This window comes from Phoca vitulina, unplaced genomic scaffold (assembly GCF_004348235.1).
Source record: "Phoca vitulina isolate PV1807 unplaced genomic scaffold, GSC_HSeal_1.0 scaffold6, whole genome shotgun sequence".
NCBI lineage: Eukaryota > Metazoa > Chordata > Mammalia > Carnivora > Phocidae > Phoca > Phoca vitulina.
In genome coordinates this window covers 49,399,116-49,426,551 of record NW_022589709.1, presented here as the reverse complement: position 1 = coordinate 49,426,551, position 27,436 = coordinate 49,399,116, and the positions used below count along the sequence as shown (strand labels likewise).

Genomic DNA, 27,436 nt, shown 5'->3' with positions numbered 1-27,436 from the left:
CTTCCAAGTATCTATTGATAACAAATTATGAGCATGCTGACTGAAGGCCCAAAGGCCTTATGAGTGCTTCCTTTGTAGTTTCTCAACTGAGTACCCCCAGTGCAGTCGTGAGATGTGGGAGCCCACTGAAGGACACTGCAGAACTCCTATTTCACATGTAATTGCTGCTTGTAGAAACCATTTCACATTTACTGTTGTATGGAGAACACAGAGGCAGCCCACGGCCTGTCATCGGACTCACGGCTGGGCCAGTCAGAGTCCTTGGGAAAGGGGAGGGTCCCCTTTCATAAACTCTTACACTATGACCAGCCTGGCAGCTGATCAATCAGTTACTGAAACAGATCCAGGGAACCCAGGAACACTCAAAAGGGGGGAAAAGGTAACAGACGAACCCATAAAATACTACTATGCTGCAAAAACCACACAAGAGAGGACTTGCAGTTCAGGAAAATGGTAATAATTAAAGCAGTGCCAGGTGCCTGGGTACCTACACAGGTGAGGGCAGTCATTAGCCTACAAACAGTAGAAGCCATAACCACTAAGGCTAAGTTAAACTAGAAGAAAAAGGAAAAAAGCATCCGCATTGAAAAAAACGCATTTCCATAGTAGAAATAACATTAGGATGCTTTGAGTTTGAATTCTGACAAGGGTCCACTTTAAGAGGGAAGCCATTTGTAATTCTAGAATCCTTAAGCTACAGCAATTTAGTAGCTCCGTGACCTTTGGATTTTTTTTTTTTTTTTAAACCACTGTAGTTAAGCTGTTGTCCAACTACCTCTACATCCTTGGGAAGTAAATTCTTCAGCATTGTGTGATGGCTCCGATTTGCCATCAGGAAAAGAAAAGTGAGCAATTTCTAAGAGACCTCACATTACCCCAGAGCCTGCTTTCTCCAGTAGGGTCCCTGGAGAGGCTCAGGTTTCTGAATGGTAAACACTGCTATGGGCCCAGCAGGACGACTTTACGGAGCTGCCAAACTTGCTTTGTCCCTCTGTGGAACCTACCAGCAAAGAGAGCTTGTGAATTGCTTCCCGAGACTTCTAGGAATCGCCCTGCTTGGCTGCTCCTGGTTGCGGCCTGTGTGTGTGTGTCCCGGGAGGCAGAGAACACATCTCAGCCTTTCCCGATCCCCTCCGAGCTCCCGTCAGGCGGGTTGTCTGTGTGCCCACCTCAGTGCTGTGGTCTCCGCACCCTTCCCCTGCACAGGGCCACCGCCCCTCTGTCCTTCAAGGTCTAGCCCCAGTGACATCTCTTCCATGGAAGCCTTTCCTTTCAGACTATCCGCTCCCACCGAATGGGATCCGGTCTTTACCTGAACCCCTTCAATGGCACAGCACTTTTACGGCATGGTGCATTTAAGAGAACATCTTTTCTCCCTTCCTGGAGAGCCCTACAAACTTCTTGAGCTCTGAACCCTCACTGGACTCACTGTCACATGCCCACGGAACTGCACACCCAGGGCCTGCTCAGTAAGTGCCTACGGGAAGCTGCCTAGGGCCCTGTTTCTGCCTACAGGGAGGGCGGCAGGTGTCCACAGACCTCGCTGGGGCACGGGGACGGCGCTCGGGGACGGCGCTGGGATGGCAGTCTCCCATCCTTCCTGCTGGGGCTCTCTAGGCTTCCCACCTACCTGCTCTGCCCCTCTGTGAGGATGGAGAACAGCAGGACAGTCGTGGCCATAGCCTCACCCTGAGACACAGTCCTCAGACCCCAGGCCTGGCCTCCCGGATACACGGGGAGAAAGAGCCTTTCCTCAGCCACAGAGTCACCTTCAGATACATACAGCTGTGGGCCTGAGACCGGGAGATCGGCACAGTGCCAACCAGGACAACACATCAGGAGGGTCAGGGCAAGGCATGAAGTCATTACCGCAGGTGCATTGAGGACAGAAAATGTGACTGGGGGGAGGAACTGACGAGGCGGGGGGGATTCTGTCATAGCCTTTGAATGTCTCTTGCAAATTCCGGGCTGGGATGCTAAGGGCAGACGCACCTCCAGCGGGCAGGCTGTAAGCACTCTGCCTTGGCTTTTGCAAGGGGGCTGAGAAGGCAGCACAGCTGACTGACCTGGGACCAGGTGGGAAGGGCTGAGGGTGGCTGAGGAAAATCACGGACCACCCGCCAGTGCCGAGGGAGCAATGACACGGAGACGCTTGACGTGCCAACGGAGTTTCCCATTCTGGGCTCTGGGCAGCCCCTTGGGTAGCTCTCTTCTAGACATTGTGCAATTGCCTTACTTCATGCCCCCAAGCTGTGAGGGCCTCATGCCCAGCCTGCTGCAGACAGCAAACTCCTGAGGGCAGGGACCACGAGTGCCTCCCCGACTCAACATCACAACCTCCCACAGCATCTGGTGCACACAGCAGGTGCCCAGTAACGACCTGCTGAATGACATCTCGGAGGTAAAACAGAGCTCAGATTTTTGGTTTGGAATCGTCAGAGCTAGTACATTTTGAACACAAAGTACAAAGACCATATCAGCCTCTCCATTCCTGGATTTATGTAGTAGGGGACAGGGTGGGCATGTAAAATCTCCAAATCAAAATCCAAAGTTGCCTTCTTATGGGGCTACCATTTCTCAGAGAAAAATTAGCCAGGAAAACCTCTGTTATGATTTTTGTCAATAAGATGAATATGTATCATTTGTCTGAATCCTCAAGTCACAGATGTGTGCAGACACAGCGAGGACCCGCAGCTCCACTGACTACAGCAGTTTCAAAGCAGCTTGTTCTGGTGAGACCGGGCCACCTTGGTGGGGAAAGTCAGGCCAAGGGCAGAAAAGTGTGCCAGGAGGTCCTGGGCCATATTCTGGTGCTCGTGCACATGTGCACACACACACTCACACACACACACACTCACACACACAGATACACACTCACACACAGATACACACACTCTCACACACACACACACAGATACACACACTCACAGACCAGAACACAAAAACAAAGACACAACCACTGAAGTGACTGTTTGAACAGGCATTTAACTGCCTCTTAGTCTGCTTTTCAGTAACTGGGTCAGAATCTGAACTTTTCTTTGTCTTCCTTTTTCTAAAAGAAAACATTCCCTAACCAAAATATGGAATTCATCTGCATGGTAATCCCAAGTGGAGAGCAGACTCATTTCCTCTTGATCTGTGTCTCACTCACGCCCACTCACTCTTGTTTCTCATGGACAATGAATGGAAATACTCCCCTGTAGGAATCTCAACCGCCCTCTTTGAAACAGATGTTTTGGAAGCCGCTGAAAAGCTGCCTGTCACTGTGAGGCAGATCGCACACGTTCACAGCCCGTCAGGTCCGATGCTTCTGCACGCCCAGCTCCAACAAGGCTCGCAAGAGCTCAGAGAGCTGTTCCATGAGATCAGAGAGAACTCTGTAGTTCAGCAACTTTTTCTCCATGTCCCCTTTTAGCAACATCAGGAGGCCACTTCTAAGGCCCTACTTCAGCAAAGTCATTGTCATCTGCTACAGAATCAAGAGTGGGATTTCTCGGGCATGTCTCTGTAAAGACCTAGTATGGTCAAATCCTTCGATGAAAACATTACTTTCAGGAAATGAGCCACGCACTTGGGAAAGAAAATGAACTTTTGTAAGCCACCAGAGCACTGTTCATAAATTTCTGCTAGGCGAACGGGGCCCTTGTGGCCTGGGAGAGTTACTGCTCAGTACTTCCTAAGCACCCACAGAAGCTCACGTTTCTCCCTGAGGGCCTCACTTGCCCCAGGAGAGAAATGTACTACAAGCTTTCGTCTTGTTTAAAACTGTGTGATGCATGGAGGCAGATCATTCAAGCCACCTGGGTGTGCTGTGAAATAGTTTCTCCAACAGTTCCAGCTTTTCCAAATGCACCTATAAAAACAAAACTAAATGCCTGTTAAATCCACTCTTTAGGGGAACCTACTTTGCTCCAAAGTCAACTGACCAGAGAGAAGCTTCAGCAGAACCTAATACACTTGCTCGAACAATCTGGTTATTGGCCAGAGTAAAGAACAGGTTCATGCACATTTGGAAGGCCATGAACTAAGGCAAGAGCAGACACCCAAAAAGAGACCTTTCCTTACCCAACTTTTGCTAAGGCCACGATACAGAGGATGAACTGGAGAAGCTAAGGAATCTGAGAGAAGCAACCAACATTAAAAAGAAAACCTGTGAAACATTATTCCCATCTGCCTCAGCAATGGGCTTCAAAAGTTCTGATTTCTACTGCACCAATAAAACTTTCCATGACTGTCTGTGAGCCATTAAACCCAGGCACAAACATGCTTCTAGAGCTGTACACGCCTGCTCAGTATTAGTACACACTGTTAAGGTTAGACTATCGGCTCCTTTTCTCTACATTCTTCTTTCTATCAATGAGGATTATTTACATGTAACACTAAATTTCAATTTTATTTGGAGTAAACTTTGAGTGGAATGATCATAAAGTTGTAATTATGATTAAAAAAAAGACATTTTCTCAAACCAGGTATCCTTAGGTACTGCATTCACCAAACCCAATAGGAGGAAAAAAATATACATATATGCATACGCACACACACACACAAAGATAAAAATAAAAAAAGGGATTAACAGAGAAGGGCAACATAGTGGAATATTTAAGGACATAAACTCTAGCCCAAGGGACCCATCCCCAGCTCCATCACTTTATCAGCTGTGTGACCTTGGGCAGATCAGTCTCTGAGCCTCAGTTTCCCCATGTGTGAAATGGGGATAATAGAACGTACATTTCTAGCATGGATGATTCATCTTGAGGCACAGTGTCCAGCAAATGGAAAGTTCCCAATAAATAGTTGCCTTTATCATGTGGTTCTTACTAACCTCAACTCCAGAACCCGCTGGTGCTTGCTTACTTAAGAATGACACAATCTGGCAGAGTCACCTGCACGTATGACTATAACTGGCCTCTTGTTCGCCTTGCCACTTAGAGGTCACAGTCTACACGTTGTTTATATTGACAAAGAGTTTCCTGATGACACAGTAGTTACACAGAAATATCTATTTGTTTAGTTCTTTGCTTTTTGCTGCTTCCAAATGTCTGTGGATTGATCTATGTGGATCTCAGAAATGTAATCGTTAGTTGCTTGGCTAAAGAGGCTTCTCTCTGTGTTTGTTTTTATTAGAAGTCAGTCCTCTGAACCTGTGGTTTGCAAACTTTCTTTTTGAGCATGGAACACTACTTATCAAACAGAATCTGACAAGCAACCCTAGATGCGTATATGAAACAGCGAGAAGCAGAGCTGGCGCTGATTATAAAATAAGGAGTCGACAAGGGCCACCTTGCTCCCATGACCACCATCACCTCCAGGTAGCCCCTAAAATACCATTAGGAACTGTAGCAACTGCAGCACTCTGTGGAAGATGCTCAGAAAAACACTGATCTAAACCACTCTTCCAATTTGGATCTCAGAGCCTATAAACACCACATGGCCTGAGCTTGAGTCTCATTGGTGAGCTCCTGCTTTTCATCTCCTAGGTCTGTCAGTAACAACAAAGTCAGAGACCCACAAAACCATGATCCCTTGCTTACTAAACGTTCTTAACATGGCTGTGGTCTGTGCAGACACACGGACTCTTACTGTCTTTGTTTTACTAGACCATACACTGAGTTACAGCAACTCCCCAAAAGAAATGCCGTAGGATCACAGTGTTCACATGGCTGTGCCAACCAGTACGTATGATGTATGTTATCATTATTCCTGGCTTCTGGAGGAGCCATGTTCCTCTTACACTTTGTTTCACCCTTTAGTCCATGACATGCAAATCAAGATCAATCCAATCTAGCAAAGACTCCGAAGAATGTTGGAAAAATGTTCAATGACTATGCCACTCTCATGCTGAAAAATATACCCTTACAGGGCTTATGAAGTACCACACGGTTTCCACACATATGAAATGTTACAGGGATGAAAAAATTAGAGAGAAGTTCAGGGTAGGGGAATCAGAAGGCTGAAGCAGCTGGAGAAAGTCATCACTTCAGAAAGCGCCAAGACCAGGAAGCCGGCCCCTCCTCCTCAGTTTAATGGCTGCTCAGCAGAAGCATGACATAGATTCAACTGTGGGAAGGCAAGAGGTAGAGGGAGACTTGCTCAGGGTGGTCTGAGGAGACTGGCCAGGAGTGATGGGGCTGGAGCCAACCAACAAAAGATCCCAACCAATAGGGAGGAAAATATTTCCTCCACAGAAAAAGCCACTCCATCTCCCAAGGGAATGGCTGGAAGACTCCCAGCCTGAGTCATTCGGAAACAGATTTTACAAACCGCTCCAGAGTATCCCAGGGGGAATGATCAGGCCATGACGGAGGAAGAGACTTCATGACCAAGTGGGTCTTTTCCAGCTCCAACTCCCATGATTCCCAGAACCTTCTGCTTCTTCCCAACTCACTGCGGCCAGCGTGGCCATAGCCTGACCGTCACGATCCTCCCCTGCGAGCCCGGCAAGGCCTGGGCGTAGCTACTGATGTGGCTCTGCCTGAGTCCTCCCAGCTGCCACTGTGAGCCTGCAGTCCCGGCTTCCGTGTAAACAGCCCCACCTGGCCCCAGGGCACTGAAGAGATGGTGGATGTGAGAGCCGAGGATGCAGAGCTGCCAGGCCCCGGGGCACTCAGCAATCAGGCCGCTGCCAGGGGCACTGCCCCGGGCCTCTTATGTTTCCACATCTCACTGGGGCCTTCACATCTGCTAATCAGATTTGCTCCTGGGAGCCGGCAGTCATTAAACTTGCTGCATGGCTGGAACACTGGCAAGGTCTCACATCCCCGCAGCTGTCCAGCGAGGGGAGCAGATGGGCTGCATCCGAAGCTGTGTCTGCTTGAATCTAATTATTAGGCTGAAAGAATGAGCCCTAAGTGACCATGGTCACCTCAGAGATGGCTGGTCAGACAGGCCTCGGGAAAATGTCGCCCCGACAGCAGCGGGGGAAGGCTACAATTTCTCCATCAGTCCCTCTCTCTCACCTTCTTCCTGAGGCAGTGTGAGCACCAACCATGCTGGATCACTCACACTGGGACTGACTGGGTGCCATTTTCTGGTGCCGTTAATCATATGTCAAACACATTTTTTCTTGGTACCTATTCACTTGACTCAGGTTTCTAGAAAATTCCTCGTCCAGAAATTTCATTTTAAACCAGAAAAGCCTCACAGAAAGTATCTGATTAGATAAACCACCACATTTTTTTTTGTCTCGTTTCAGTTTTTAATTGGGTGTTACTGTGAAGACGGTAACTATTGCTGTGTAACAAAGCTTCTCAAAATGTAGTGGCTTAAAACAATGATTTATTATTTCTCACAATTCCATGCGCCGTCGGGCAGTTCCTCTGCTGGTTTTGCCCCGGCTCATGGATGCGCAGCTCTCAGCGGGGTCAGCCATGCTGGAAGGCCCGCGGAGCCTTCATTCATACAGGCAGCAGTTAATGCGGCCTGCTGATGGCGGCACCGCGGCTCTCCTCCATGGGCCTCTCATCCTTCTGTAGGCTGGACTGGCTTCCTTCCACGCAAGTCTCAAGGCAGAGTCCCAACAGGGCAAAAGCAGAAGCTGCTGGACCTCTCGAGGTCTAGGCTCTGGAACTTACACAATGCTTGTGCCGCATCTGTCACTCCAAGTGAGTGAGAAGGCCAGCCCAGCCTCAAGGGGTAGGGAAATAAGGCTGCAGTTCTGGATGAGAAGAGCAAAAAAAGGATTTGTGACGGTTTCACATCCACCACATGCCAGCATCTTCCCAGTGTGTCAGAGTGACAGGACTTCTGGACAGTGGTCACAAGTGCTCTTAGACCAAAGGGATCCCAGAACAGACGCCGAATCCTACAGCCCACACTTGAAAAGCCGCTGTACACATTACCATGTTAAAGTCTCTGAAAAGTCCCACAATAAAAATACATCCTGCTTAACAATGAACAAATAACCTTATAGAAACCAAAGAAGATTACTTTCCTGTAGTAGTTGGAAACCTTGGTCATGAATCCTGAATTTTGGGAATAGTTCTGGTTTTGCATGCTTTGTTCTTGGTGACCTATGAAACATCCCAGAAATGTCACGTATGTTTCCAGAACACCTCCTAACATATGAAAGTGGCACCACTACTGCGGGTCCTGCGGTGGGGTTATAAAACTAAAAGCCACCACAGTTCTCTCTCAGGTAAGTAGACATGAACAAACTTCTGCTCAGAATCATCTCGCATAGCCCTAGAAAACTTTCTTAAAAGTTGTAGGTACAAAGGTTTGGAGGCTTTTTCTTCAGGTATAGTATTTTTGAGCACTGACATTAGTACCATTTCCTACAGAATGAACATGAACATTTACTCTGACTAAACTTCACAAATTTGAAATTCAGGGAAAATAGCATGACCAACAGCAGAGCAGAAGGCCAAAGACCATGCTTCCACAGAAGCTGATCAAGAACTACTCTACTTCTTATCTGCCTATTGGTCACCAACCTGTAGCCTCCCATAAATCTGTACCCTCCCGTCATTTTCTGCTCAATCAGAAAGAAAAAGCTCATCCATCCTCAAAACCAGGTTCTCCATTGGCAGCTTTCAATAGCAATGATACGGGGGACAGTGGTCTAGTGCCTCTGGTCATAAGACCGCAATGATTCTAGTGGTGAGTGAAGATTCACGTGGGCTGGGCCAAGTCAAATCATGATCTAGGACCGTTGAGACGCATGCACTCACGAGACCAGGAACAAGGGCGGTCTCCTCAAATTCAAGAACCAGACCCTGAGCACAGTCCCTGCACACAGAGTACAATGCACAGGGAAGGCACACTGCAATGCTGGATGCTACCTACAAACCTGAGAAAATATCCTATTTACCTTTGTATTTTCTCTTGTGTCAGGGAGAGTGACTGACAAGGAGAGAAGAACCTATGCATCTGGCTGCTAGAAGTTTCTTAGAATTGATTATTCTTATATTCATTCACTAAAGGACAGTGATTCACCCTGACAGCTGTCAGGGGGGCGGTTTACTAAATCGGACTCAAGACATCTCAGTATTTCTTTCTTTGGCATCAAAAACTTGTCAGTCTTTGTCTTATGCTGTGAAATCATCAGGGAAACATCTCCTGGAAGCCTGCATGAAGTTTCAAAGGATGGGATAAAAGTGAATCTACAGACAAATGGAGGGGAATTCCATGGGAAAAAACCCTCCATGTGTGATAAAAGAGGAAGGCGGAACTCCTAAGGGAGACAGAATCCTGAGCACACTGGTCAGTCTAAGAAATAAACAAGGTGACTGGCCGAAGGAGCTCCACAGCACAGCCCCCTGGAGAGCCTTTCTGAGAGTGGATGAACGACATGCAAGCTTGAATTTAAGCAGCAAGAGGTCGGTGCAAGGATGTGGTGAGAGGGTAATGGACCAACTTCCTCAGGGTTCCTAGAGATGCGTCTGGGAGTCCGTTTTAGCTCCTGCTCCCACGTCACCCTGAGAAACGGCCCTAGGATGTGGAAACCACATCGTGTGCTTTTTTTTCCCTCTACCAAGGTAGCTACTCTTTTAGAAACAAGTGACAAAAATGACAACCAAGGGATTCAGCTACTCAGTGGGGTATGGGAGAAAACCTGCAGCTGGCTTACGACTTTGTTCCCTTTCTCAGTCCATGCACTGAGGGATTCTAAGAGCAGACGTGCCCCCCGGAGCACGGCCTAAAGCACCACCACACTAATGCGATGATACAGCGAGAGCAGAGAAGGGGGAAATTAGGAAGAGAAGCACTAACAATTCTAAACTCTATTATATATAGCGAGGTATTTCCAGAAATATAGAACACTTGGAATTGCTGGAGTGATAGAAAATACATGGCCCAGAGGGGACAAGGATATATCTAATACTGACCACCTGCGTGAAGCAGGCCCATTCCATCATCGACAAGGCATCCACAGGCCACTCAGGATCACGGATCAGCTGCTAAGCACAAAATGGTCGTTTCACTGCCAGAAGGCTGCATCTGTGGAACTTTGAACCCCACACAGGTTGTACAAGCTCTGTTCATCACCCTACGTTATTTCTACGACGGCAGGATGTTTGCTAGGGAAACCGGAGGGGACAGAAGAGGTCGGGCTGTCAATGCCATCTGCCTTCCAACAGTACATGACGGCAGCGGCGAGGCCCTCAGGACTTGGACAAGCCACCTTCTCCTGCCTGCAGGTCCAGCCTCACGACACCGTGCTCCGCATCCCACCAACCACTCACTGCTCCCTGACCACACGCAGCACTTCCAGCCCCCTGGCCTCCGTCCACACTCGTCCCCACCTGGACACCATTCTCTCCCTTCATGCCTTAGTGAAACCTAGTCATCTTTAAGGCCCAACTCAAATGTCGCAGCTCTGGAATGCCCTTCCCAAAGGTCAGAATTAATTGTTCCGTCCTCTGTCCCCAGTATTATCCATTTATCACAGAATCAGTGGCTTCTCTGCTCGTCCTCTCATGGCTGGATCGGGAACTCGCTGAGGACAGGGACACTGTCCTACTCTTCGCTGCTCCACCCTCACACAACAGGTCTGAGTGATTAGATATCTGACAGCTTCAAGATCGCATCCACTCGTCCCCTAAATGACACTCATAGAACAGCCAGCAGGATATTAGAAGGTATTTTCCATTTTAGGATGTGTCCTCAAAACCGTTGTGTAACAGAGAGGAATCAAAAAAATAACAGAGAAGGGTTCTTTTTAAGGTGCACTAACAGCTTGGATTCCCCCTTCTTTCCTTCCCCAGGAATTTCCCCAAGTAATGTAAATGGCTCTGTTCAGACTTGGCTGGCCAGAGATTTCCGTCAGGTTTTTGTTTTCTTCCAGATCTGAGTGCATGGAAAAAATACTGTAATTTCCTTGTGGGCCTAGTTACAATTTTATAGGCCGATGAGCAAGGAGGAAACCTCGGCCCTGTAAGAAGCCCTGATAATCCAGTTGTTCCATTTGTTACTGTCAAGGCTTATCAGTGTTTTTGACTGAGGCATGATGTGTCATTTTAGGATCAACATCTAGACACCTCTCAGAGATCATCCCTACATCCTCCCTTCCCCGTTTCAGGATTAACTGTACCAAATTCTCAGTATTTTAAATTCACTTCAGTATCTATCAGACGCTGATAGAATTCATACTCTACTAGCAATCTCTGCATGTGCTTTGTTTCTGACCAACCTGAGATGTCTCTAAGTGAACTTGTCTATGACTGTTAAAAATATTAAAGCAGTGGATTCAGTAGGCACCATAGTGGGCCGTGCGTACCGCTCATCTCCCTTGGGTGCTGCTGACGGCAAGCACCCACGACCAGCACCCAAGCAGAGAGCAGGCCTTAAGTGCCGGCCGCAAGAGCAGCCACCATCAGTGACGGATGTGAGGTGGAGGCAGCCTCTGCCCACTTGCTGGGCCCTCCAAGGGCTGGTTCTGAAGGAAACCTCCCAGAATTCACCGGGGATTCAGGCCCAGGTACCCACAGCAGCAACTTACTCAAAATCATCTCTTTATTGCCTTTCATCTTCTCGCTAGTTCACATACCTCCTATTCCCTTACCAATGTTTTCCAGGATTACCTCCCAACAACTTACTTGTGCCTGAATCCCGGTCATAGGATCTGGTCTGGGGGGAAGCCAATCTAAGAAAAGTCCCCACACAGAAGCAACTCGATAAGCAATATGGGAAGGCAGACGTACAGGGACACCCCGTATTCAAGTGTAGTAAATATGCACAGGAAATAAAACACTGTCATGGCATATTCGTGCTGAAGAACTTTCCGTGTCACAGTCATAATGAGCCTGACAGCCTCAGGAAGGCAACAGAGCTGTCTTAAATCTCTGGGAATTAGTGTGTTATATGTGTTCTAAAAACGGACTGGATTTCAGGGGCTGTTTCCAACTTCCATGGCATTAAATTTCCTTTTATTCTTCCCAGCACCATATTTCCAATAAGCCCTGAAAACATGTACCCCTGGGGAAGGATATTTTGCTATCTTAATAAAGTCTTTCAATCCTTAGGAGACAATTCACCATATTTCATTCTCAAAAATATTAATTTTACTCCCCCCAAAGAATCTTAGGAAAATATTTGTATTTCTCGCCTGAGTTCCCTGGGAGGTGAAGTTGAAAAGCTAGCTAATAAAGGATAATTCGAATATTACAAAAAACAATACATATTGCAATATGGAAATAATTAAGATCCAAAGAAAAATTATCAAGCCCTCAAATCAAAAGTCCTTTCGCTAGAAAGTAATGTCCAGGGACTCTCGTTTGACTAATATGTATTAGACATTATTCGAGGCATACTTTGCTTTAAAACAAGCAAGTAGGTACTGAATTCAAGTTTCTATTAAAGGTAAATTCATGGATGAGGATTTACTTCATAAAAAAATTCATAAATATTCCATTAACATACCATGCCCTGCAAAATATCAGTTTTATTTTAGAGAAATCTGATTTTTTTTTTTTTTAAAGACTATATCTAATTGGGAAAATACACATTCCTTCCTCCCAGGAGTGTAGCCTGGACCAGGGTGGGAAGAACAGGGATGGAAGGAGGCAGAACTGAAAGGTCGTCCTATAACCCATGGGATGTGCGTGGTGAGGTAAAGAAGAGTCTCAAGATGCCACCCAGTATCTGGTTTGGGAGATGGACTGGAGGTCTTTTTACTGGGAGAGAGAAGGAGTAGGTTCATTTTGGGGCACGATGCATTATAAGTGCCTGTGGGAATTCAGGGGAAGACCCCCTGGGCCTGCAGCCTGGAGAAGAGGTTAGGTCAGGGGAGGTCTGGCCCATGAGTGGCAGCTGAAGTCATGGGGTGGGCCAGAGAGTTTGGAGAATGCAAGGAAAAGAAGGAAGGAAGAGGATAGAGGAGTCCCTGGAAACAATGATAAGGAAGAGGCAAGGAAAGTCAGCTAAGCAGTCTGAGAAGAAACACTAGGGAGAAGCAGGTATGAATCACTTCATGGGGTCAGTGAACACTGTATTAGGAGCCAGCATGTGGTGTTTATTGTTATGATTCCATCAGCATGAGCTACACCAGGTGCCTTGCACAGGCAGAGGGGACGGAGAAGTACCAGGGCAGGATGTGCAGGTTGATGGCTGGCGTGGCTGCCAGGTCTGGTGCTCCCTGGGTACAGGTGACCTTCCAGATGCTGACAGTCCCCACCGAGAAGTCACATTAGAACTTCCAAGTGTGTTCTCTTTGACACTTCCACACCCAATTTCATCTCCCATACAGGACAATTCTGTATTCAATGAACTATTACTGAGAAGGCAGTAGGTGCAAAGTTAGGCATCTTAATCAACCTTTCTAGAAAATGGGTCAAAAATCATAAACATCCCAACAGTCATAAATGACAATTTCACCTGAACAAAAAGGACATAATCACAAAAAAGAAAATACAGGTGGCTATTCTGTTCATGAAAAACATTCAATTTCATTAGTAATAAAAAGAGCAAAAATTAAAGTGAGGTGCCATTTACTTCCCAAACCGGCAAAGATTCGGGTCATTAGGGATCCTGGCAGTGCGCTAAAACAAGCACTCTCTCTTACTGCCAGGGAGAGAGCCCAGTGTTCCTGAAGCTATTTTTAAAACTGAACAAATATCTATAAAAGGACAGAAGTTTATATTCAATTATTTTAAAAAATCAGAAAACTCAAATGTTAAAAACAGAAGGTTAAAATGATTTAAGTATATACCACAGATATTATTTTCAACCACCGAAATACTTTAACAAGAAGCTTCCGGTGATATGGGGAAATGAATATAGTATCATATGAAACAAAAAAGTAACTGGCTGTAAAGTTGTATACAGAGTAAGCACTCAATTAGGGGAAGAAAAGAATGTACAAAAAGACACACTCTTTGGAGCTCGGCCACCAGATTGGAAGCGGTGAACCCTAAGGAGACGGATTTTTTTTTTCTCCTGCAGGTGTATAATTCTCTGTATGAACCTGGATTATTTTGATAATTGGTAGAAAACACAAACATCTCCTGGCAATTCTAGTCCAGCAATAATAGCACATAAGGGTTGTTCCCTGACTTCACGAGTATACCAGTGTCCCAGGCACTAGGGAAGACTGAGGTGTGACCTTTGGGCAGCTGAAGAGGTAGTTACCTCTGCTTTGAGGTGTGCAGGTAATATAAATGTGCAAGCGTAACAGCAGCTAGAGAAAAAGAGAGCTCCTGGAGGTCTGCCCAAGTGACCTTCTCTACAACCACCCTTATCCCAAAATGCCTGACAGTTTCCAGAAGGAAAGACTTCAACGTACCTGTCGTGGGGTGTAAACGGTCAATAAGTTGGCTACCCTGACCGTGAATAATGATGAGAGGTCCGTGAAAGCAGTAGACCACCATGCCAGGCTGGCTGTGACTTTCCAGGCCACAGCCAGCCTATGAACATGAGCAGAAAAATGGATGGAACTTCAACTGAATCAGGGATGCAGTTTGAGAATGAAGCAGGAAGAGAGAAATGTGTTGATGAGACAACAAGACAGGAACCAGCTCTTTCAGATTAGTCACACTAGACTTCTAAAGTGAATTCCCAGTCATATTTGCCTTCATTACATGAAAGAGATGACCTAAGCTGTGAGTTAATGACAGGAAGCGCCCATTTCCTAAAACAACTTGGCTGCGTATATAGAATAATTTGGATCAAAATCAGGTACATTTCTAAGTCCATCTGAGCTTGCCAATTAGCTCTTAAGAGTTTTTCACAGGCTGTTCTGGGCTGGTAACACAAGGTACAGAGACGGGGGCCAATCCCATCTTTACAGGCTGCCTGGCACCTAACCCTGTGAGACGTGGTGCGTGGCTGGCCCGTGGCGCGGGGGATGCTGGTGTCTCGGAGGACAGGGCCACTGTACGAATAGTGGTTCCCACTCGTATGAGGGCACAAGAAAGGGAAAAGATTACAAAAACTTTATTTTGGCTTTTGAATTAATCCAAAAGGGAATGTAGATTAAATCAATATTTAATTGAGAAGAAGCCAGTTTTTCTTAGGAAGTCATGATGAAATTTCAAAGAGCAAATAGGGTGCTTATGGGGGCAGGACCTCAGAACTTTAGAGCTATACTCCTGCCTTCTTTAGTGATAAGCAGGGATTGCTGTGGTCTGACCTGAGAAATGAGGTCAAACCACAGCAATCTACACAGCTATGACTTACTGTGTTAACAAGCTTCATGTGAAATCATACGTATATTTTACAGTGACAGTGGGGGAGACACGTCTACGCCATCCCCGTGTATATTCATTCAGATGAGGAGAGTTCATCTCCTTCCTTTCAAGGAGCAGCTTACGAAGTGGATCATTAAGGTGAAAGAGCTTTCCATGTAAGGATCATGGCATCTCTTTGTGTAGGTAGCATGACAAGAGGAGTACCAACTGGAACCAAACCTACCTGATGGAGCAGCTATATATAGCCTTTCCCATAGACTTGAGCATTTGATCACAACAAAACTATATGTTTGCTGATGTGAGATCCAGAACTTCCCTGTGGACTTATTCCATCAGATGGAGGACCTGAATTCTCTGTCGAATAATCCTTTAGAGAGGCCCAGAATTCACAGGAAGATGGATGTTCTCGCCACATCAGCACTGAGAAGAGCTCCTTTCCACGTGGGGAAGCATAAGAACCCCTGGCTTCACCTATCCTCCCCCAAACAGATGACTTTTTCTACTTCTCAAAAGAACTGAGACCAGCACATGAGAATTCTCTTAACATCTATTCCTCGTACTTGAAGCTTGTTTATGGCACTACTACCCTTCCTATCCCAGAGAGCTGCCCCAGTTCTCCTCCAAAGCTAACCACACAGGCACTCACCCCTGGGACTACGCTTCATTCCATTAGCTGCAGCCCTGCCCACCTGACCCTCTGAAGCCTCCCTCTCCACCCTCATAGTTTCTTGCCGGTGGCACCTTCCTACCTGGTTTCCTAGCCTCTGGGCAATCTGCTAGCCACGGTGCCTTCCCAATATCTAACCTCACTTCTCTGCTTAAAAGAACCTTTGTGGCTTCCCAAATTATAAATGGTTCATACTCCCAAACTCCCTTATAAACTGGAAGTTAAACTTTAGCCTACATTCACTCCTCCAATTTTCCAATATTTAGCGAGCACATAACATATGAGACGCTATGCTGTGCACCCCCTAATGTGCCTGAAGTAGAGTTCTCTTCAGAGGATGTTATAAAACTAGCTCTACAGCCTAACCACAGACATTTATCTTCCATCCATTCCACCAATATTCACTGAGCACCCACTATGCATCAGACATTGTACTGGGCACTGAGGGTATAATAAAAGATTCAGACCAGCCCTCAGAAGTTCACAGTCTACCAAGGGAAGCAACTTTTCATTCTGCCCCTGCTGAGAAGAATCCTCAGGACTCTCCTGTCAAATGGCACAGGTCTAGCCAAAACTTACCAGAAAAAAGGCAAGCCGTCAACATACAAGTAACAAAAGCAGAAAAAGAACGGCTTTCACTTTAAGTCTTTAATATATCCAATTACTTCGATTTGCTTTTTTAAAATCTTGAAAACCACAATCTTATTTTTACTTTATTTTATCATTTTCCTATCCAGACACCATATATTTGATTCAATTTACCCTCAGTAAAGGAAGAGGGCTATTACACCCTCCCCTATTAAATGTTTCCAAGCTACTGGTGGAAATGAATTCTATACTCTGTCCCTGGAACTTAAAAACCTCAATGTCTTAATAAACTCTATGCAAGGAAAAGCCACTTTTTGGTGGCTACAGATTCTTCATGAAATGTGATAATGGCTTGTATTTAATACAGAAATCTCAATCCTGCTTAATTCCTGAATAGAACGATATTGGAAAGTAAACTCTCTCATTCATTTACCCAGCCTGGAAAAGTCTGAGGATGGCAATGTATTTGCCATGTTTATCACACGAAGGCATGTAGTTTCATAGATCAAGTACACACAATGGAAGAATGTTGACAAGGAAAGTGGCTGGTGTTTGTTGGCACCAATTACACAGGAACAGAATTAGAGGTTAGGAAAGCTCACCACCATCACCCTGTGAGCCAGCCAGGATTCAAACCCAGACCAGCATGATTCCCGGTCAAATACTCTTCCCCCTGCCCCCCTTAGACTACATTTCAGCGTAACCCAGGGCATGAATGAGAAACAAATACATGGATGATTCTAACTGGGTTCTCTTCTCATGTTTCATACATATACTGGTGACAACTAAGCATCTAGCCAGCAATCATTCCCTTGAGAATGTATCTCTGTATTTCTGGTACCACAGTAAGAAGAGAGTGCTAATTCACTGTAGGTCGTTAAAAGTCATTTTCTCCGCGATGACAGTTCCTAAACTGATCTGCTGGGGCATGTCAAAATGTGACCCTGGGAACATGGTACCTGAGTCAAATGTCAAAATTAACAATCATCAAAGAAGCAGAACATTTAACTGAAAAGTAGTGTTTGGGTTCATATCCTGGTGGATAGTGGTGAGTGTCTCCCTTGGAAGTGAAGAGGAGAAAGGTCTACAGCAAAGACATCAAAACTGAGCCTCGGGCTGTATGACATAAGGTCCAGATAACACAGCAGCTATGTGCCTTTTCTTTTTCTTTACAATTTTGAATATTTAAAAATATTCCTCTATATGTAGACTGTGAACAAAAACTTGAAAAGGAGAGAAAAAACCACTTTCATAACCTTCACAATCTATTAGAAAAAAACTGTATTTTACTTAATAAATTAGAAATTACCCCATTCTTTCAAGGATCTTTCAAGGATCTTCTAGAGCATCAATGTCCAATGGAAATATTATATGAGCAGGTACAGCATTTCAAAATTTTAGTAGAAACATTTAAAAAGAAGATATTAATTTTAATAATATATTTAACTCTATATATCCCAAATATTATCATTTCAACATATAATCAACATAAAAAGTATTAAAAATATTTTACATCCTTTTTTCCTAACACTAACACTTCAAAATCTGCTGTGTACTTTGCACGTAATGCCCATCTCAATTCAGGTACTAAGTTTTCATCAGAAATACTTGACCTGATTAAACCATATAAAATGTACAGTTGAAAAAATAGATCTGCATGCCCAAGTTGCCTCAAACACGCGTAAAAGTTTTCCAATAACTGAATTAACTATCAATTCTAAATTTTCAATGAACTAAAAATTCAGTGCTTCAGTCACACTAGCCATGATTCAAGTGCTCAACAGCCACACAGGGAGAGTGGCTACCAGAATGGACAGTGCAAGTCTAGAGCTCTCATTTCGCTCATCTGGTCAATTCTAGCAAAAACTCCCCCAGATGGGGAAAGATTCGTTTACTCGTGAATAGAAAACCAAAGAAGACGAACTCCCAATGCTTCACCCTTCTGATGAGGGAGTCCCACTTTGGAGGATAAGGTCACTCTCGATTTATTCAGGAAAAAGATGATCCTTCCTGATCTAAATAACATAACATGACATAAAAGGCAGCTCAATAAGCCAAAGTTCAATTTGAAGAGATTTTAAAACTATGGATATTTTTTCAAGTCAGAGTCTCTGCCTCCCTTCTTGTGTCCTGGCGAATTTATGAGCATATTTACTGAGATTCAATAGGTGCTAGTTCCATATGCCTCACTCTACACACAATACATCATTTAATCTTGCAGCAATCCTGTGTGAGACAGGTGAGAGCCAGAGAGGGTGTTAATAACTTGTTCAAGGTCATACACCTAATTATAAGGTGTAGAGCTGGGACTCAAGCCCAGAAAGTCTGACTAGATTTTTTTTTAAAAGCCTGCTCAATAGAAGCCCCCTAATACCAACTACACACCCTAAATTCACGCTTTTCAAAGATTTCTCACATACACACCCTAAAGTCACGCTTTTCAAAGATTTCTCACAGTTCGCAGAGTAGGCAGGGCAGGAGAGAGCAGGTACTACCTCGCCACTCTACCAGTGAGGCAGAGGAGGTACCTGGCAGGGCCGTTCCTCCATCCCACATCCAGTGCTTCTTCCAAGGTCCCTGATGCTGCTAATACACCACACACATGCTATCTTTACCTCGCTGAATCCTCCAAAGCACTCTGGGAGGAAGGGGTATCCACACGTAAAGAGATGCGAGTTCCATCAGGTAAAGGAACATGCCTTAGGTCACACAGCCAAATGGCACCACATCTGGGATCCCAACCCAGGTCTGTGCCCAGCAGAGATGGACTCTCAGCCTTGGACCACCTGAGGACAGGCTCCCCTCAGACTGCAGTGACTCCTCATTCAAGAGAAACCTTTCAACAAGTTGATATGATGTGAGGAGTCAGATTTCTTCATAATTCACATGCTGTTATTTCAGAAAGGCCACTCCTGTGTCTGACTTGATCAAGTTTTATTGTATTTGTATGGGATGAACTCACAATTAAAAAAAAAAAAAAGATAGAAGGTGATTTTTATCTGGCTAAATCTTCAGAGAGGGAGATTTCAAGGATGAACATGACTCCTGGAGGCACCGGCAGAATGGAAGTGGCTTCTCCCCAGAGCTGATTAAACAGGCCAGCCTGGCCGAGATCCAGGGCGACAACCCACAGTGGGGGACTAAATCATCACTGGGATACATGGGAAATATGGAGCCACTTAACTCGGGCGTTCACATGCGACTTCTTACATAATGGACAAAATGGCAATTGGACCTGTTTCCACTCAAACAGACAGTGCCTGGGAGTTGAAATAAACACATTCCTCACCAGCACAGATCTGACTCTGTTGAGAATATTTTCCCTTGTAGATCTGTAGGAGTGAAAACAGGCCTCACTACCAACCCCAATGTCACCTGGCTGACAGGCATCTGAAAGTCTGGACCTGAACAATGCCTGGCAGTGTTATTATTAACCAAATTTTAAACAGACTTATGAACACCTGAGTCAGAAAATCGCATGTAATAAATCCCTTATTTTCAACATACAGGAACAGATATCTATTTTTTATTCATAGTCTTCATTAATAGAAAATCACTTTCATCTACTCCCAGTAAACAAATAATGGAACAGATATTTCAAGATTATCAGTTTGATAAGGTGCCAATGATTAACCTTCACAAGACACCCACCCATCTTAGGTCAGCCCTGGCTTTCCCATGAGAAGGAACTTTACTCAAATAATTTCATAACTCACAAGTGTTTACAGTTCCCATTAAAAAAAAAAAAAGAACCCAAGCTTCCTAATCTAACCCAAGTAGTAGTAGCTGTTAGAACATTTTAATAAGATTTCAGAAATCAATAGTTCAATTCATGATATAAGGGCAATTTTGCCTTCCCCAGAATCTGTAAGTTAAAAAGATCACCATTCCACAGTTGAGATGGTGTCTGTGAAAATATTCTGTGAATTCACTGTATATGGTAGAGCTTCCAGGAGAGGGTGTCAGTGGGTCCCATATCCAAACCACATACTGGCTCTCTTGGCCTGAGCTGTATCCTCAAGTTCATCACAAGGCCCCTGGGGGACCGGGTTGAATACTGTCTGCTTTTTTTAGAATCAGAGATGGATCAAAGTCTTTTAAAACAATTATTTAATTGATCTTCCTGAATGCATACTGTAGATTACTCAACCCCTATTATTGTTTCTAACATTTTCCAAAAGTGACCTTTATAAATCAGAATCTATAGACTCAATCATACATCACCTATTAGTCAACTGTTTTCAACTTTTATTTAGGCAATTCCTCTACCTGAGCTGTCATCAAGTAATAAAACTGGATAATTTGAATTGGCCATCTCTACTTCCCCTTTCACAGAGAAATGGTAACAAATGGTGAAATGGTCCACAGAGAACTCAAAAGGAATAACAACTTAGAGTCAGCTATGCCCATTATAAAGATCTTGGAAATTTGCTTATGAATGGTCACAGAACCTTTACAGGGTCTTTTACAACATTTGGGTATGCTCATCCAAGAGGTATTTCTAACCAAAACAAAACAAAACAAAACAAAAAACAAAAAACCTAGTGTTACCGTTCAAGATCCAAAAGTTTGAAACACTGCACCTTTTTCAAGAAGTAATTTGCTACCCACCTGGAAAGTGTATCCAAAGAATTGTTATAATAAGGGTATCTGACTTCGACTACTTACCTATTTTATCTGCAGGAATGCTGGGAAGTGTCAATGAACAACTTCAGAAAAATGCCACCTGGAGAAACAAATTGAAAAAAAACTTAAATTTAAAAAAAAAATCAAAGGTTTTTTTTTTTAAACATAAAGAAGACTTAGCATACAATTTTATGTCTCATTAAAATATGTAATGTTTCAAATACTGGCCTCCAGGCAGCAAATAGTTCAACGTGCATTAGAACATAGCCACCTGTTTGTGGGAACAGCCACAGGTTCGTGGGAACACTGATGTACTAACACAGAGTCCAAACCAACGATGAACCAGAAAAGGTAAGAGAGCAGTGGGGGAGGTACAGCCCATGAACATGCCCCTTATTAAGCCCTTTCCTTTCCCCCACAAAGAGACCAACTTGAAAACACAATTTGTGTCCTTCAGAGCACTTTATAAACAGTCTTAAAAGGCTCCAATCCTCCTGAAACAAATTAAGAATGAAATATATAATTGTGAATGAGGAACTATCCTGGCAGTACTCAATATCCTTTCCAGTAACTCTGCTAACTTTTTTTCAAGCTAAACTCACAAGGATGTCCAAGAATGGAGAAAGGAAAAGTGGCCATTACAACTCTAACATAGTAAACAAAGGAATCAAGAACTAAGAATTTATCTAATGATTAGTTTACTCAGAAATCAAGCATTCCTTTTGGTGTTCTCAAAGTCTTCTGGTAATCTTAGAAAATTATAAGCCTATTAATACGTTCACAAAACAAAGAATCCCAAAATGTCCATTCATTCACTGCTTTGAAATATTAAACATAAATGGAACAAATTTCTAATACAAAATATTACAGTTACTATTTGGTGGAAATATATTATATATCAGCATAATGTGGCATCAGATTATAACCTTTCCAGATAGACAGTATGTCCTTTGACTGTTGAGGAAACTAATGTTGAAAAAAGCAGAGAAACTTCCCCAGCATCACAGAGACCCAGGGTTTCCAAACGGCAATCCTTCCATCCTGTCATGTGGCCCCCTGCAAACACCTTCTACTCTACACCTGCTAGTCTACTCATTACTTCTCCAAATAGAAACCTGACATTCCTTAACACAAAAGCTCTGGAAAACAAATCAACTAGCAGATAAAATTAACTTGTGCTTTTTATGTGTTTAAAAGTAGTTTCTTCATTTCAAAATGGTTAGCCTAATCATGCTATTTAGGACTGTAATTTAACATTGCATATAAGTAAAAATGTAGAAAGAAAGAAGAGGTTTAGAGTTCAAGAAATAAAACACATAACTAGGAGTGAAGAGGTGTTTCAACTTCAGGTAAGACAGATGAAACAAAATATTTGACAGCTTCAATTCTATTGGTAAGCAGAAAAACAGGAAAAGTCTACGTGCCCATTTTCTATTAACAAACTTTCAAATATCCCATCATCAAATTTTGCTAATGAAAGTCTGTAATATCGGGCCACAAATATCCATACTTATATCCAAATAACTAGTTTAACAGCAGCAGTATCAGTGTTAATCTAAACTGAACCTGAGGTTGAAAAGCCAGTGTGGGGCTTAAAGGCTCCTCTATCTAAAGACATCATTTTAGTTCAATAACAAACTTGAAGATACTGAACAACAGTCATTGGGTTTCACTTTATAAAAAATAAATACACAAAAGAATTCTGAATTCATAAGGTTCTTTGTTATAATAGCTTAGGGGAGTTATGATTTTTTTAAATGGTTCTTTATAAGTTAATTACTAGTTAAATTCCAAGCATTTCCCACAACTTAATTTTACCCCTTTAGGGAAAGTCACAGCAAGTCATGATCAGTATTTTTATCTGAAAACTGCTTCTGTGAAATAAACCACTAGGATTATTATAAATGGGTCTGTTGTGGTGGAGCTCTTGATCAACATTTCATTACCTCTCAAAGCCAAATGGGTAACAAAAACACTGACTTCAAGCATAGTTCAAAACCAAAGATAACATTTTAAAAAATTTTTGTCACATACAACGCCAGCAAAGCTCTGGACAGTTAAGAAAGATCTCCAACCTCTCTAATAGAGAAGGCAGGGTCATATCCTGATTCCCACCTAAAGTTTTCCAAACTTACGCTGCCAGTAAAAGGCACTTCCTAGAATAAATATATTTGGTCTGAAGCTCTGAAGAAAAAAAGCATTTGGGACTAAGTTTTCAGTATCATGATTACTGACAACAAAGTCCTATCTTGTGAAACTACCAAAATGATCAGAAAGATAAAACATGACAATAGGGCATTACAGTTATTTTTATTTATTTAAAAAGTCATTTTAAACATTCAGTAGACTAAAAGTATACTAAGTCATAGAGCCCTCAAACGTTCACAAAAAATAATGACTCTATTAGGCATTAACTGTCAGGCACTGATCTATGTACTTGATGGGAATTAACTCACTTCTCACAAAAATGCTGAAGTAGGTACTAATATTATCCCACTTTAGAGATGAAGAAGCAGGCACAGAGAAGTCTCTCAAAGTTACATGGCTTGTAAGAAGTGAAGATTCAAGTCCATATACATGACCACATTTAATCCTAAACAACCATATTAACAGAGGCAGGTCAAAAAAAAACTTAGCCCCATTTTGAATCTGAGGGAAAACGAAATTCTGAGGAGAAGAGACGGACTTCCCCCCAAATCACACTGCCCATCAGCAACATGGGCAAGAAGAGAACCCAGGGCATCCAACTCTAGCGTCGGGGCTGGGTTTTAATTTGCTTGTTTTTGTTTTAAATTCTGTTAATTAACATGTAACTCACTGAGGAGAGTGTATCCTGCCTTTAATCTCTGAGAAGACGCTTCAGGGTCCTCCCAGGGGCTGTGGCAACTCTAAGAACATCTAGCCCAGTGCCCACTGAGGTATCATCATGCTGCCATTTCACCAGTTTCCCTTCCTCTATGTGCAATTATGTTTTTCACTTACTGGTTAACAAACACAGAGGAGCTTATAAAAATCAGAAATAGATGACTTTATTATTTATCCTTCTTTCATCTTCATTTTTATAGACCAGCAGTCTCCCTGGCCACTTAAATGAGTTATAACCTAATAAACGCAGGCACTTATTCAGCAAGTAGCCTAAATGAAATCAAAACCACTGTTATTTTTGCACATTAAGGAGTTAAAAGTTTGTACTTCCCATTCATCTCCATTTGGGTTGCATGCCCTTCTGTTCCACTTCCGGAGATGGAGGCAGTGGGGGGGGGGGGCGGGGGGAACAATAGCTGCCTTTAGCGCCAAGCACAGCACCCACGTGACAGGCACCAGCTCTTAGGTATTGAATTGGATTGCCAAAAACAGGAAGCTGAGTTGTAAGACCCCTTTCTCAGTTAGAAATTTCTATGACTTGAAATGTGCTGATTTGAATTGTTTCCCGTCAACTCTGTAAAATTAGAACCAAGAAGTGTAACTTGTTTTGGAAGTTATAAGGAGAAACTCCAGGTCAACCGAAAAAAGAATGTCACAGTCAACAGAGTGGCCACACAGAGGTCCCGGTTGCCGTGGGGGGACTGAGAAGCATCGGCTCATGATCAGAGAAGCCAAAGAAGGGTAAAGTCTCGATTACCGTCCTATAACAGAGAGACTCGTTCCATGAACCCTGCGATAGTTCACTACACCCATCCTCGGTGAAAATTCGAGTTCCCGTGGCAGAGCACTGTATGAGTTAAATGATGCTTTACAATTCATTTTCTCATCTGACCCACACAATGAGCAGAAGGCAGTTGGAGTGGGGGTGTAGGGCAGACATCATTTATTATTGCCACCGTACAGACTAGGAATGTGAACCACTCAAGCTAAATCACACAATCAGTAAATGCTAGATCTTTGCAACAACCAAGACATGGGCTTTTCAGCCATCATACTTATTCATCAAGGACAAGGGCAAGGATGGGCCCCAAAAACTTGAAGCATGAAAATGAAACCAAAGGAGATGAGCTAAAAGCAAAATATAGTAAGAACCCTATTACTCTTACAAACCACTCTACCTTCACCTAAAAAGTACTCTACATTTTTAGTAGACAACTCTAGGTTCTGTTTACTTGTGTCAACTAAAGGGACAGTTGTCCAAACCCTACTTCACTATGCTCTGCTGATACAACATATGTTTGTATGTGGTTCCTATTTTAAGGGGAGTTGGGGGCAATGTAACAGACACAAAGAGCACTGTCCCATTTCTACATCCAAAGCATAAATAATTGTTCAAAGACTAGGCTGAGAGGTTGTATTTCTTTCTTTCTTTCTTTTTTTTTTTAAAGTCAGTGAAATGTACAGACTCTACTCTGACAACAGGTCCAAGAGAACCTCACACTTGGGTCTGACAACAGTAGTTTAAAAGAAATGGGTCAGCCACTGAAGACTGCTGAACCTTGCAAAATTTTTTTTTTTAAAGATTTATTTATTTATTTGAGAGAGAGAGAGAGAGAGAAACAGCATGAGAGAGGAGAGGGTCAGAGGGAGAGGCAGGCTCCCCGCTGAGCCGGGAGCCCGATGCAGGGCTCGATCCCAGGACTCCGGGATCATGACCTGAGCCGAAGGCAGTCGCTTAACCAACTGAGCCACCCAGGTGCCCTCCTTGCAAGATTTTTTAAGGGAAGACATGAAAGTGTCAAATTTCACAAACCTGTCTCTAAGCAGAGGGAGTTGCAGGTTACCAAAGGCTGAACTGCGTTAACTCATGTGAAATGCTGGGAACCTGAGCCTCTACAATGCCCACCCTGCCACTCGGCCGCACAGTGAATGACTGAAGTTCAAGGTTCTAGTGACCTCATGGTCTATGAGCCAAATGTTGTTCATCACAAAAACTTCCTTTTACTCTTAAGGAAGGAGAAACTACCTGAGTCAAAAATCACATCAACATGAAGCTGTTAAAGGGTAAGTTTTTAAATATCTGAGAACAACAGAATAACCTACCCATGTGCCATCAATAAGTCAGATTCAATTATACTGCCTTTTAACAATCAGGTTTGTACACCACGTTCGTTCACATGACTATTAGCCTTTCCCCAACATTTAGTTACAAATCTACTGGACCAGAAGCTCCTCCAGACTAAAACTAATTCTACCTTACACCCTTACCTATCTCCTGCACTTAGCACAGTGCATTGCACAGAGTAGACATTTCCTAAATAGTCACTGAATAAATGGATGATTTCCTACAGATAGTCAGAAAAGGCAGGATAGGGGGAAGAGAGAAATATGGGGTTGACAGAATGGAGAAAATCATCAAGCAAAGAGGACTGCTGGAATTCCAGCAGGAGAAAGTACAAGAGGCAAAGGATGAGTCAGCAGGCATGGAAGGAGCATGCGGGTGATGGTTACCCTGTCCATGTAGGGGGAATCCTCAAGTGGGTGTGTTTCAAAATACCAGTGTGTGGACGAACCTCCGTGATATCCTTGGAACACAAGTGGTGGAAGACGGTGACAGGGGCAAGTGTATATAATTAAAAAGCTCTTTTGGGAATTCTGCGAAATGCTCCTCCATTTGACAACTACTCTTAATACTCTTGGCCTTTTTTTTTTAACCTTGAATATAGCTATGTGATCATTCTGCAAGACAGAAACAGTTGTGAATATTGTTGGGCGCTGGTAAAGAGCAAACCTCATCAAATACCACAAGCACGTGTTCACGAATAAGTCATTTAAGGTGGACAGACACAAGTCGTTACAGGCAGACAGGTGAGTGCAGCATGCTCGGAGTACGTGCAAGGCTGGTGGGTGGCCATGCAGGTAGCTTGCACCAGAAGAGCTGACAAGCCCTTTCTCTGTCTGACACTTCCAAATCTGGGCATCAACTTAGTAACAGGCCAGTGTTTCTGAAAAACAGAGGCCAAGATTAAAACTAGAACTAAATGAAGGCTAAACATTAAAAACCTTTCCAAAGAGGGTAATATGGACACACTCCACACTCAGGTGAGAGCACATAGATGGCAAGTAGAGATGTTGCTCCCAAGCTGGTCATCAGCTATAATCCCCTTAAAGTCCAAGAATGAGCCCGTCTGACCTGTGGAAAGACCCAAAGATCCTTGTATAGCATGACCTTCACACAGGTGAAGTTCACGGAGGGGACATGGCTGTTACGACATCAGCACAGGCTGACTCTCATTCTGGGAATGTCTTCTTTAAAGGATCTGCAATGTCCTAAAAACGAAGGAAAGAATTCTGAGAGTCTCTGCATCCAAGCATGCTGATTCTAGTGGTGAAAGACAGTTGGCTTTGGGAGGCCTGGCTCCCATATCTAAAATATTTTCCCTTTTCATTATCTTACGTATGCAAAAAGCATTTATCTGTCCATTACTTTATCCTCCCCTAGTCAAAAATTATCTGTTGGGCACCTATTCCCTGCCAGGCACCAGGGAGACCAAAACAAACAAGG

At 43.7% G+C, this 27,436-nt stretch overlaps 1 protein-coding gene across 2 annotated transcripts in view; it reads right to left on the bottom strand.

Moving 5' to 3' along the window:
* The window catches only part of LHFPL2 (LHFPL tetraspan subfamily member 2), a 155,763-nt gene that overhangs the window by 61,303 nt on the left and 67,024 nt on the right, over positions 1-27,436 (bottom strand). For both annotated transcript variants that reach the window (XM_032404139.1, XM_032404134.1), the window contains exon 3: positions 21,049-21,106. The gene's annotated coding sequence lies outside the window, so the exon portion shown is untranslated. The remainder of the gene's footprint in view (positions 1-21,048; positions 21,107-27,436) is intronic.